General features: G+C 41.7%; 1 long non-coding RNA gene across 2 annotated transcripts; it reads left to right on the top strand.

The window, feature by feature from the left end:
- The first annotated feature begins 1,848 nt into the window (after window positions 1-1,848).
- Window positions 1,849-13,323, top strand: LOC310842141. 2 transcript variants are annotated; one of them, XR_014562921.1, is made up of 4 exons: window positions 1,849-1,908; window positions 9,354-9,438; window positions 10,878-11,019; window positions 13,055-13,323. It is a non-coding gene; the product is annotated as an uncharacterized lncRNA (long non-coding RNA). The 2 variants fall into 2 exon arrangements; XR_014562922.1 differs by lacking the exon at window positions 1,849-1,908 and having other exon boundaries at window positions 9,327-9,438.
- Window positions 13,324-13,603: the final 280 nt, after the last annotated feature.

Below are 13,603 nucleotides of genomic sequence, written 5' to 3'. Positions count from 1 at the left end.
ACCTGGATGGCCATTGCCAGACACTAAACACCACACATTTTCCCCCTCCAAAGGATCCTGGGAACTATGGTTTATTAAGCATGCTGAAAACTGCAGCTATGTGAGAGGTAAACCACAATTTCCAGAATCTGTCAACACATGGGATAATGTACTTTAAAAGTATGGCATGTATGTATGTAACTTCAGTGTAGAATAGAAAATACTGAGCCGATTGCTCAACTCAGTATTAAGCATCTCGCTTTATAACTCGTTTGTACCTCTATTTCAGCAAAACCAACATTTTGCTTATTCTGATGAGTGATGAGCAAGATTCCAGAAACTGATGGGAGCACTGTCTTTCTCCTACTTTCTTTTAAATAATAATACTAACGATGATGATGCAAGACTATAAATCCTTACTTCAAGAGAGAGGAATTGTTGTTCTATAAACTAAATTCTGGAGAGAAAGCCAGCCAGACTCATCAGACTGACAAGAGGGAATGTCTTGTTTCCTTCGTATGTCCCCAGGTACTGAGCAGTGGCAAAACCCAAGTTTGTTTGGCAACCCTTCTGATGTTATACAAATGTTTGCACAGAAATACAGAGAAAAAGAGAAGACTGTGCATACTTTGGTGAAAATATTGGAATGCATTTTATTAGGGGAAATTGCTTGCAAAGAATTATGTACAAAATGGGCATGTTTGAAGAAATTTGCCCTAAATTGCTGATGAATCTTTCAGGAGGATTTTTTTCAGATTGCTGCAGAAATGCTCAGAGCTGAATTTAAGATTAGAAAAATGAGAAAGTAAGAGATATCATATTGGTTCTCTGACACTATTGCCCAGAAACCTATGTCCCCACTGTGGAAGGACGTGTGGATCCAGAATTGGCTTCCACAGTCACTTACGGACTCACTGTTAAAACCATGTTTATGGAAGACAATCTTACTCAGCTATGGTAAAGGTAAAGGACCCCTGACAGTTAAGTTCAGTCGCGAATGACTGGGGTTGCGGTGCTCATCTTGCTTTACTGGCTGAGGGAGCCAACGTTTCTCACAGACAGTTTTTCCAGGTCATGTGGCCAGTATGACTAAGCTCCTTCTGGCAAAACCAGAGCAGTGCACGGAAATGCCATTTACCTTCCCGCCATTTACCTACTTGCACTTTGATGTGCTTTGAAACTGCTAGGTTGGCAGGAGCTGAGACCAAACAATGGGAGCTCACCCCATCGCTGGGATTCGAACCACCTACCTTCCAATCGGCAACCCCTAGGCTCAGTAATTTAGACCACAGTGCCACCCACATCCCTACTCAGCTATGAGTGATCACCAAGGAAGAAGAAGAATACTCTGTAGTATAACATATACACTATGCTGGTCACCAGACAACAGTTTTGCTTGAACTCACAAACTCAGCATTGAATTTTAATTATTTATTGCAATTGTAGGAAATATCAGACTATTGCACCTCTCTGGCTGTGTGAAAAATGATAAAGATATAATAAGACGCTGAGATACAGAACTAGATTGGTGGTGCTGTGTCAAAATACAACAAGCTCTTCCCATTAACGCATAAATAATTCACTCAATTCTTCCCATCTAAAAAATTGAAAATACTAGTCTCTCCTTGCAAACAGTTGCACTGGACCTGTTGATCTTTTCGGGGGGAAATGCAGGTCATTTTGCAGGGCAGTGGGGGGCCCTCTTGCGCCTAGTTTTCACACATTGCAGGTGTGTCTATTTTCCTTTTATTTCCTAATTAAATTTTTTTTCCTACAGGAACTAGAGGCCCTACAGTAAATATTGCATTGGGGAGAAATGTCATTTCTGTTGCTTGTCAAAAATTTGAATCCAGAGATCCCTTCAGCTGCAGGTTTTGAGGGTTGAACAAGATGCCAAATTACCTGTAAAGCCGGAACTGTATGCTTGGAGTAAGTCAGAACTAAGAATTTATTCATTATAGTAAGAACAGCACAGGTTGTGCTGAGAGGGAGGGAGGGAGGGAGGATTGTTGTTTTGAATGCACTCATTGTAGTGCTGACATCATAAGTTGCATTAAGCACTTGGGTTTACTTATTAAAATTGCTATATAAATGGTTCCTGGTATTAACCCTGGGAGATAAATCCTCCCGGTGGAGATTTAATGCGAAGAATAAAATCCATTCAAATGGTTGAATGAGCTGGCATGCAAGTATAACATTTGCCAAGCTATTAAATCCCAAGTTTAGAGAAGTTAAAGGTGACTGATCAGTAGCAGAGAAAGAACTGAAATGTATTTGTGGGTCGCAGTGCATTGAGTAGATCTCTCTGCTGGATCTGGTGGAATCTCAGTACCTGGACCAAATTAGTCTGATTGCAATTATTGTGAGCTATTCTGAGATTAACATTTGTTGTTGGAAAACCAGAATTCAAATATAGTGGTACCTCAATTTTTGCACGTCTCTGTTGATGAACGTTTAGGTTTTCAAACGGCAGAAACATGGACATAAATGGTTGAGTTTTCAAACACTTTTCGGAAGTTGAACATGCCACGCAGCTTCCATGTTGAGTTTTCCATATTGAGTTTTCCTTATTGAGGCTTCTGTATTGAGTTTTCAGTTTTTGAATGTCTCAAAACTCAAATGGTCTTCCGGAAAGGATTACATTTGAAAACTGAGGTACCACTGTATTAAATCATCTCGACTCAGTTGTGGAATTCCCTCCCCACACAGCTTTTGTTGTATGCAGAAGACACACACCTCTTTACCCCGGCCTTTGGCAGTTCAGGTCTTTTGTTTTCTCTGAATGGCCTTCCTTTGCTGTATCTATACTGCTGTGTTTCAGGGATTCCTTAGCTGTGATTCCTGCATTGCAGGGGGTCAGCCTAAATGACCCTCAGGGTCCCTTCCAACTCTGCTATGACTGAAACACTTTTTATAACTGCATGATTATACTGCTGTAACCTGCCTCATGTCCTTAGAGAGAAGGTGGGCAAGAAATCTTATAAATAAAAACAAATAAAACAAGTGTCCTGTTGTTTTTAAGTCGTTGGCAGTGCATTTGTTACCACAAACCAGATCACTAAGAAATTGCTTCCCCTCCACTGCCTCACTCGTAGGAAGCATATTAAGAAAGCATTCCCTGCAACATTCATCTGATGAAAATAGGGGTCCTATTCAATAATAATAATAATAATAATAATAATAATAATAATAATAATAATTTTATTATTTAAACCCTGCCCATCTGACTGGGTTGCCAGAGCCACTCTAGGTGGCTTTCAACATAATAATAATAATAATAATAATAATAATAATAATAATAATAATAAATTAAACATTAAAAACTTCCCCTATTCAGGGCTGCCTTCAGATGTCTTCTAAAGGTTGTATAGTTACTTATCTCCTTGGCTTGGGGGTCACATAACTCCATCCCCACCAACATTTCCCCAGTGAAAATTGTTGTTGTTTAGTCGTTTAGTCGTGTCCGACTCTTCGTGACCCCATGGACCAGAGCATGCCAGGCACTCCTGTCTTCCACTGCCTCTTGCAGTTTGGTCAAACTCATGTTGGCAGCCTTGAGAACACTGTCCAACCATCTCATCCTCTGTCGCCCCCTTCTCCTTGTGCCCTTCATATTTCCCAACATCAGGGTCTTTCCCAGGGAGTCTTCTCTTCTCATGAGGTGGCCAAAGTACTGGAGCCTCAGCTTCACGATCTGTCCTTCCACTGAGCACTCAGGGCTGATTTCCTTAAGAATTGAGAGGTTTGATCTTCTTGCAGTTCATGGGACTCTCAAGAGTCTCCCCCAACACCATAATTCAAAAGCATCAATTCTTCGGGGATCAGCCTTCTTTATGGTCCAGCTCTCACTTCCATACACCACTCTTGGGAAAACCATAGCTTTAACTATACAGACCAATTGAGATGTCCTAAGGAAAAGTGGGACATTCCAGGATCAAATCAGAAACCGGGACAGCTTCTGTAAATCCGGGCCTGTCTCTGGGAAACAGGGACACTTGGAGGGTCTGAGAAAGACAAACACAGGGACTCCTCTCTCCTCTAAAGTAAGAAAACTCTCCATGTTATGACTCAAGTCTTAATCACAGAGATACGAGCACAGCAAAATGGCACAGCTTACACAAAGAGAGGGTGACCACATGTTTTCTAGAGATCAATAAGCCACAGGTGGAGAGGTTCTGCACAGCCATAAGAAGTACCCAAAAATACAAATATATTAAGTGCAGAAGGGTCTGGTTGATACAATTGTGGGTTCCAGGAAAAGCACCACTGTGATTTGGGCTGTGTACCCACCATAGAGATAAACGGAATAACTGGCAAGTTTGGCCTTGGAGTTCAAGACGAAGCAGGGCAAAGGCTAATAGAGTTCTGTCAAGAGAACAAGCTAGTCACCACAAACACTCTTTTCCAACAACACAAGAGACGACTCTACACATGGACATCACCAGATGGGCAGCATCGAAATCAGATTGATTATATTCTCTGCAGCCAAAGATGGAGAAGCTCTATACAGTCAGCAAAAACAAGCCCTGGAGCTGACTGTGGCTCAGATCATCTGCTTCTTAAGAAAAATTCAAGCTTAAACTAAAGAAAGTAGGAAAAACCACTGGGCTGGTAAGATACAGTCTAAATCAAATCCCTTATGAATACACAGTGGAAGTGAGGAACAGGTTTAAGGATTTAGATTTGGTGGACACAGTGCCTGAAGAACTATGGATGGAGGGACGTTTCCCACAAAGGTTCCTGGAAACTTTACCCTTCTACAATTCTCAGCACCCTAACAATTCCCAGAATTGTTTGCTTCAAGTGCATGTTTGCGTTGTTTTAATGCTGTAGAAGGTGCTTTAATTCCTTTTTAACTCCAACCTTCTAAAGGGTCAGGTAGGTAGCTGGGTTGGTCTGACACAGTCAAAAGAAATTTTTTTTAAAAAATGTCCAGTAGCACCTTAGAGACCAACTAAGTTTGTTCTGGGTATAAGCTTTTGTGTGCATGCACACTTCTTCAGATACTTTTAAATGTTGTTAGCTAGGTGTATTTTATTTGTATTTGTTTTGATTTTTCTATCTGCTTTAATTCTGCCACCTTGAGTCCTGGTCCTGGGAGAAAGGCAGGGTGTAAATAAATATAACGCTAATAATAAAAGTACATTTAAATGTGGTTTAAGTGTATGCTGCCTGTTTCACCAAGAGTAGCATAATGCACAAAGGAAATCAAGTTACACACACATGAGAACACGAGAAGAGCCTGAAGGATTTGGTCATGAAAGTCCTCTACCCTCCTGCAGTTTCCAGCCACTAGTATTGAGAGGCACTACTGCCTCAACAGTGGCAGTTGAGCATAATCATTGTGGTTAATAGCTATAAATAGGAGTGGGGAATCGAACCTGGTTCACCAGATTACAAGTCCACCACTCTTAACCACTACACCACATTGGCTCTCTCCTGACCCTCTCCTGCATGAATTTGTCTGTCTTTTAAAGCCATCTGGATTGGTGGCAGTCACTCTTATTAGGAATCATAGGTACCACGATTCCGAAACACCAGAAAAGACTGTTCATGTACGCAACAACAGCTGCACAGATACTACTAGCCCAGAGATGGAAGGAAGAGACAACCCCGACCGGAGAAGAATGGCAAGCCAAGCTGATAGACTATGCCAAAATTGCAAAATTTCAAAATCAGCTGGGGAGCTCAGGAATCAAGAAGAAGTTTATTTTTAAAGTTCTTTAAATTCTTTTTTTTTAAAAGTTTATAATTTATATACAAGATCATTGTAAGCAGGTTAAAACATTGGCAGGATTTCATCCCCACTTGTAATGTAACAGAATGTACGGATAATTTAGAAAGACAAAAATAATCAGAGAAGTATTGATATGCAGTTGAAAATATTATCAATAGGACGCATGGGAAGGATGGGGGGAGGAGTCAGGAGACTCAGAGTAATCTTGATCTCTGGATTCTGAATTGGTTTTGTTTTATGTTTATATTTTTGAAAATCAAATAAAAATGTATTTACAAAAAAAGAAGAAGATTGGTGGTCGTCACTGTCTCCTGCAGGAGTTCCATAGTTTAACTGTGCGCTGCATGAAGGAAAATTTGGCTTGAATCTTCCGCTGGGAGCCAGTGTGGTGTAGTGGTTAAGAGCAGTGGACTCGTAATCTGGTGACCCAGGTTCGATTCCCCACTCCTCCACATGCAGCTACTGGGTGACCTTGGGCTAGTCACACTTCTCTGAAGTCTCTCAGCCTCACTCACCCCACAGAGTGTTTGTTGTGGGGGAGGAAGGGAAAGGAGAATGTTAGCCACTTTGAGACTCCTTAGGGTAGTGATAAAGCGGGATATCAAATCCAAACTCTTCTTCCCTCTTCTTCAATGTTTGGCTTCATTGCATGTCCGCACAAACATTGTGCGGCCCACACTATCATGCCTGGCAAAAGTGCAGTTTCCTGGCAGTGCTGGATTTAGGGCACTGTGGACACCGCGCGCCACAAAATTGAGAAGATCCATAATTGAGAAGATCCATTTTGGTGTGCCAAATTTTGGCCTCGTACAGGGCACCATACTACGAAAGAAGGAATCCCATGGGTGCTTTGAACAATCAGTTACTAGCCAGTTACCTTTGGGGCAGTGTGCACTTTGTAAGCGGCTGACATAGGCCTGCAGAGAACTTTGTTCTGGTGCTCCAGGCTGACCTATCAGTTGCTATGCCGACGGGTACCAGATCTGGGAAAGTACGTCCTTGAGTATTAAGTGACCCATAACAAATGGGAATAGATGATGGGCAGCCAGCCTTGTCACCTCCAGCTGTGAGTTTCTGATCTGTGACGGACATCGAGACAAGAATCAGCAGCCCATGCTGGCTAGCCTGATGCAACTAAGTTAGAAAGGATTTCCTCTGATATGGTCCCAATTTGGAAACTCCAGATGGCTTCATTACGTAAAAACGCTCCTCTTCTCCCAGGTCTTTGGCTAATTAAGCAATCTATGATGTTTAGGGGATGGGAGTATTGTTTTGTTTGCTATTACCGTATATTACTTTTTAAAATGCTGTACATCACCCTGTGATTCTCAGATGAAGGGCAATATATAACTTTAATATCAATAAATCTAAACTGTGTTTAGGGGGGCTATTTTTTTTTTTTTTTTGCTATTATATTACTTTTTTAAATATTGTAAATCACCCTGTGATTCTCAGATGAAGGGCAATAAATAACTTTAATATCAATCAATCAACCAACCAACCTTTATGGGTATACAGGATTATATGGATCAAAACATAAAATTGGCAGGAGGAGATGCTTTGAGACAAAACTATACAGGTGACAGGTCTAATAGATTTAATAAACAACAACAACAATTTAGAGAGCTTATCAGTGTTAAATAAGAATAATGATATTCTCCTTTCTTGTCTCTTCTTTCATTTGTGTGACCTCATTGGTGGTTTCCTCTGAAGGAGGTAAATCAGTGCCAAGAACTTAGCCATAAGTTATTTACCAACTAGAGACCTGCTCAGATTTCGCTTTTATCAACTGTGCAGATTGCCAGACTCCACTTTCAGTTGTATAAGTGCATAGCCGGCCCAAGGCTTCCATCAATTGCGCAAATCAAGGCTTACATCCAGGGTCAAGTTCACAGGTTGGAACGTTTAGGTGTTAACGGCATTAAAGCCTCAGGACAAGGCCGGATAAATGATTTGCATGGTATAGGTCATTTAAATAATAATAATAAGGTCAGACAGTTTCAAGTAGTCAAGTTGAAGCTATGGAATTTTCCTGTTGCTTCACCCAGACTCTCCTCACACCCAGTATTTCATGCGCAGTTTGTGATTTCACCTTCTCCCCAAGTGAAGTTAAAAGAAAAAAGCAACAGTGCTTACCCTCACCATTATCTTTTTCTTATTTCTTATTTAAAAGAGACAAATTCAAGAGGAAAGGCTATCAATGATGATGATGATGATGATAATAATAATAAATAATAATAATAAAAAAATAACAACAACAATTATTATTATTATTATTATTATTATTATTATTATTATTATTATTATTATTTGTACCCCGCCCATCTGGCTGGGTCTCCCCAGCTACTCTGGGCAGCTTCCAGCAAATATTAAAAATACATTAAAATGTCACACATTAAAAACTTCCCTAAACAGGGCTGCCTTCAGGTGTCTTCTAAATGTCAGGTAGTTATTTGACATCTGATGCAAGGGTGTTCCACAGGGTGGGAGCCACCACCGAGAAGTCCCTCTGCCTAGTTCCCTGTAGCTTTGCTTCTTACAGTGAGGGAACCGCCAGAAGGCCCTCGGCGCTGGACCTCAGCGTCCGGGCAGAACGATGGAGGTGGGGACACTCCTTCAGTTGTAACACGTCCTTCTCCTGTCAGTGTCATCCGCATCCCAACTGGCCAGCCAAAATCTGGTACTTACCTGCCAGGTAGTGTTCAACTTATTGATGTAGTTGACCATGTCGTGAGAGAGAGGGGGGAAGATGAGGACATTGTTAGCGCCCATTAAGGACTACCAGGAGACATAGAGATACCACAGACTGCCACATTTTGGAGACTGGAACCCTAAGAGGGGTGGGGGTGAGAAAAAAGAATGGAAGCAAATTTAAGTTGCATGACTGATAAACTGCCAAATACAAATGAACAAGAAAGCTGCACATCACTCTGTTAAAAATAGCATATAAATGTTACAAGTAATTATGGGCATGCATCTTTTTGGCTAATGCTATCTTGCCTGGGGTGGGCTATTGACTAGCCAGAGATCTCAGCTCATTGTATATATATAAAAAGCATTTAATTTGTTTTTTACTATTACTTTTTTATTATTATTAGCTATGATGGCTATGCTCTGCCTACTCAGTTGGAGGCAGAAATGCTTGTGAAGTATCAGTTGCTTGAAACCAAAGGAGGGTAGAAGGCTCTTGTGTACGAATCCTGCTTACATATTTCCCACAGGGATCTGGTTGGCCACTGTGAGAACAGGATGTTGGACTAGGTGGGCCATTGGCCTGATCCAGCAGACTCTTCATATGATCATTTCTCTGTTTCCAAGAGCCCCCAGGAGTTCCCTCCATCAATTAGATCACAAGGAACTTAATGTGTTGTTGCTGAAGTTTCGTAAGAGTAAGACAGGTTAATGGATTTTCACCGTGCATCTTGCATCACTGTTTAATTGTCATTTGAAATGTGCAATTACCCTCCAGTAGCCGGCAAGTTTCGCAAACTGTTAAGGACAGTTACTTATTGACAAGTAACATATGCACCTAGATTTCACAATCGTTTCAACCCTATAAATACGCAAGCAGTCTCTAGCTTCAACCTCCAAAAAATATCTGGCCTGAGAATTTGTGTGAATTTCTACTGCCCACCAGACTCCAGAGCCCACCAGATCATCAGCCATGAGGATCCTTTACTTCTTCGTTGCTGTTGTTGTGCTCCTCTTCCAGATTTGCCCAGGTAAGTTGGAAAAGAACTTTGGCCTCATATATACACACACCCCAATAAAGATGAAAGATTTTCAGTTTGGTGGAAGAGAGGAAGGGGCACAGTTTGTTTTTATTCTTAGTTTATTTGGCTTGCTTCATTCTAAAGGCTTAGAAAGCTTCCTCATCCATTTAGCTCAGTACTTTCTGTACCGAAGTAGCCAGTATGGTGTTCTTCAGATCTTCTGGGTGATAATTCACATGTGTCTCAGCCAGGATGGCCAGTGTTCACAGATGATGGAGCATCACATTGGCCAGCCCTGGTCTACACTGATTGGCAATTGCTCTGCACAAGGTTGATGATGGACAAAGAGAAACCTACCTGGGGACTGATATCATCAACATCATCATAATTATTATTGAGGGGATTAGTTTCCTGAGTCCTAATCCATCACACACAGGCACTGAACGGGTTATCAGACTTTATTGGCTTCTTTTCTAGCACCAGCTGCAGAACATCAAACAGCAAGTCTAATCCATGGTGTGTTCTCTTTCCCTCCCAGCAGGTTAACTCAAAGATTTATAGGGGCTGGGGAACGCTGGCAGCCAGCCAGCCCCATCACATGCTCCCACTTTGGGGACTAATTGTTACCATCTGAGGGGCCCCACCCAGCGATACTTTCTCACAGGATCACTACTTCATGACAACTATTATTATTGCATTCTTCGAAGTTATTATATACATCTTACAGTTCTGTTTTAATCATCTCATCTCATATCTCAAGATTTCCCAGTCTATCCCTCCTTGACATCCTAGTTGATCTTTCTCAAGCTGCATATATCCTTTTGCTCCACCCAATGTCATTCTACTTAATTTCCTAGTTGTTGTTTACTGCTGCGCCTAAGTCAACCCCGACTTAGAAGTTTATTTTGGCTGCTGTACCTCCTTAAATATTTTCCAAAACATTCCCTCTCTTCCCTTATCTATGTCACGGAATTTTACTCAGCATTGATCCAGAGTAGATTCCAGTGTATAGTTAGCAGAGTAAAAACTTAAACATGTTGTAGGATTCCCAAAAAATAGACCAGAAGCAATTAATATTTCATCCAGCAGAGCTTTACTGCTATTGAAGGCAAACGAGCTTAATGGGCAATGAAGGAATCTCAACACATGGTCCCCTATCCAATTTGAAACCGTAGTGGACTCTGTTTAGCTTTGCAAATATGCCAGCAATTTTATTGCAAATGTGGTGGGAATTTTATTGCTGGCTTTGGCAGATGGGAGTTTCATGGAGTCAGCTGCTGGGTGGTATGGCACCTTTCCATTTTGCCGCCTGACGGACTGCCCCTAATAATATGTTCCACAGACAGATACCTGCCCACACCCCAAACTAATGCTCACAACTGTGGGTTGTTTGTTGTATGTGAATGAATAATAAGCTAAGAAACTAATACCCCGTCTCTTGTGGCTAGGTTATGCTCAGGGTCCTCCTCCTGATCTCGGCGATACCCTTGCCTGCAGAGCAAAGGGGCAGAGTTACTGCATTTTTGGTCCATGTCCTCCAACTTTTAGTGTATCCGGAAATTGCCATGGAGGAATGAACTGCTGTACCAAGTAAGTACCAATATTTGCATGACTTCAAATATTAGTTTTGTTTTTGGGTTTTTTCTGATTTGCTACTATGGGATAGCATTGTGATGAGAGAAGCTCTGTGGTGGCATTCCTCTCAATGTAGCAATGGATGTTCCTCTTACTTTTTTCCAGTAGACTACATTCCGGCCACAGAGAAATCTAAGATTTCTATACACAAATACATACTTCTCCATTCACTCTCCATTCATGCAAGAGGCATTATTGCTGTCCAATGACACATTCTAGATAGACAAATACACTTGAGAAGGGTGCAGAGCAGGGCAGGTAAAGGGGTGGTGGTCTCCTGGTGAAGACTCTAGAGCCGGGGTGGCCAACTCCCAAGAGACAGAGTTAAAAACTGGCAGTCATCTACCCCATTTTGAGGGGTTCAGGTTGAGCTTTTTTAGGGAGGAAGAAGGCCCTGCTTTTGGGGGTTCAGGTCAAAGCTTCTTTGGGGGGGAGCCAGTGATCTACCACAGATGTCCAATGATCTACCTGTTGCTCTAGAGAATTGGATAGGAAGGCCTGGAGGGCCTCATTTGAATGTCCCCCCCCCCCTTGGACCAGAGGTTCCCCCATCCTTGAGATAATGATTGATATATGGGCCACATGAATGTGTGACTCAGCCCACAGAGTGGAACTTCATTGCATGTGATCAGAGCAGAATGACATATTATAAAAACCTGGGTTGCAAAGCATGGGCTGTGAGAGGTGTGGCCCTGGGGGGAGATTTCAAAGGCCAGATAGAAAGGCCTGGAGGACTGGCTCCCCACCCATGCCTTGTGAAATAACATAATCATTGAGTTCCCATGAGGATCCCATGCCCTGCACTGCAGGAATCTCAGCTAAAGCATCCGTGACAGATGGCCATCCAACCTCTGTTTAAAAGCCTCATGAAGCAGAATTGACTACCTTCCTGATGGTTCTACCTGATGATTACTTGAAATCTTGTTTCTTGTACAGTGGTACCTCAGGTTACATACACTTCAGGTTACATATGCTTCAGGTTACAGACTCCTCTAACCCAGAAATAGTGCTTCAGGTTAAGAACTTTGCTTCAGGATGAGAACAGAAATTGTGGTCCGGTGGCACGGCGGCAGCAGGAGGCCCCATTAACTAAAGTGGTGCTTCAGGTTAAGAACAGTTTCAGGTTAAGAACAGACCTCCGGAACGAATTAAGTACTTAACCCGAGGTACCACTGTAATTTGAAACTTGAATCCATTGGTTCGGATCCTACCTTCCGGAGCAAGAGAAAACAAACGTTTTCCATCTTCTGTGTGTCAGCCCTTCAGATGTCTGAAAATGGCAATCAGTCTTCTCTTCTCCAGGCTAACATACCCAGCTTCCTGACTGATAGAGAGAGGAGATTGTTAATATCAGGATTGGAAAATTGTGAAGTAATAGAGAAGATAGCAGAAAGTAAAGGATGGATATTTGGCTTTTGAAATCCAGAACACGGGAAGTCCCATTGAAATTAATTAATTTGGATTATAGAATTGAATATATTGGGTTGTTGTTGTTTTTTAATGTGGAAAGATTTGATTTGGTATTAATATGAATATTTTTTAATTGGAAAATGAATAAAAATTATTTACAAAAAAATAAAAATAAAATAAACATACCCAGCTTCCTCAACTGTTCCTCATAAGACTTGGTTTCTAGACCCTGATGGTCCTACCATCAGTAGGCAGAAGAAGTCCAGAAAGCAATTACAGTGGTACCTCGGGTTACAGATGCTTCAGGTTACAGACGCTTCAGGTTACAGACTCCACTAACCCAGAAATAGTACCTTGGTTTAAGAACTTTGCTTCAGGATGAGAACAGAAATTGTGCGGCGGTGGCACTGCAGCAGCAGGAGGCCCCATTAGCTAAAGTGGTGCTTCAGGTTAAGAACAGTTTCAGGTTAAGAACGGACCTCCAGAACAAATTAAGTTCTTAATATGAGGTACCACTATACCCGTTCCTTTGGGGACTGTACCACATTGATCTAACCTTTCTACTTTTTAATCTTTATAGGACAGTTGCCTGAGGACAACTCTGTGCTCTGATTGCTCCACTCCCATCAGAACCCGTTCTTTGCAAGAAGCAAGTCCACAGTACTCTCTTTCTTCTCACCACTGCAAAGATGTTCTGAAAATGTACCACAGTTGTGCACTGAATCTACAACTCAATCACCACTCCTGTCTCTCTTGGCATTCCTCTGCATTTCTGCCCACAATCTGTTCAGGGATGCAGTCATCAAATGTAGAACATGCATGCTCTCCTCTTGTCACTTACGGGCATTACTTTCAACAAAAGCTAGTTTTCTGTCATTTTAATCTTTAGATTACAACTTAATAAAAAAAAAAATGAGACCATGTCTGTGATCTCCCTCATTTTAAACAGAGCTGTGGAGTCAAACACCTGCAAAGTTAAACACAGAGTTTCTGCAAAACCCAATGTGAGTGAAGCCAGCCAGTATCACTATGCAAGAGTGAGGTCTGACCATATAACTGCTAAGAACCAGTTTAGGAGAAAACTAACAGCTGAATGCTGGAGTAAAAAATAACTCCAGGTAAGGTGCAA

This window comes from Podarcis gaigeae (assembly GCF_964106915.1).
Source record: "Podarcis gaigeae genome assembly, chromosome: 3".
Classification (NCBI taxonomy): Eukaryota; Metazoa; Chordata; class Lepidosauria; order Squamata; family Lacertidae; genus Podarcis; species Podarcis gaigeae.
This window is presented reverse-complemented; position numbering and strand designations above follow the sequence as displayed.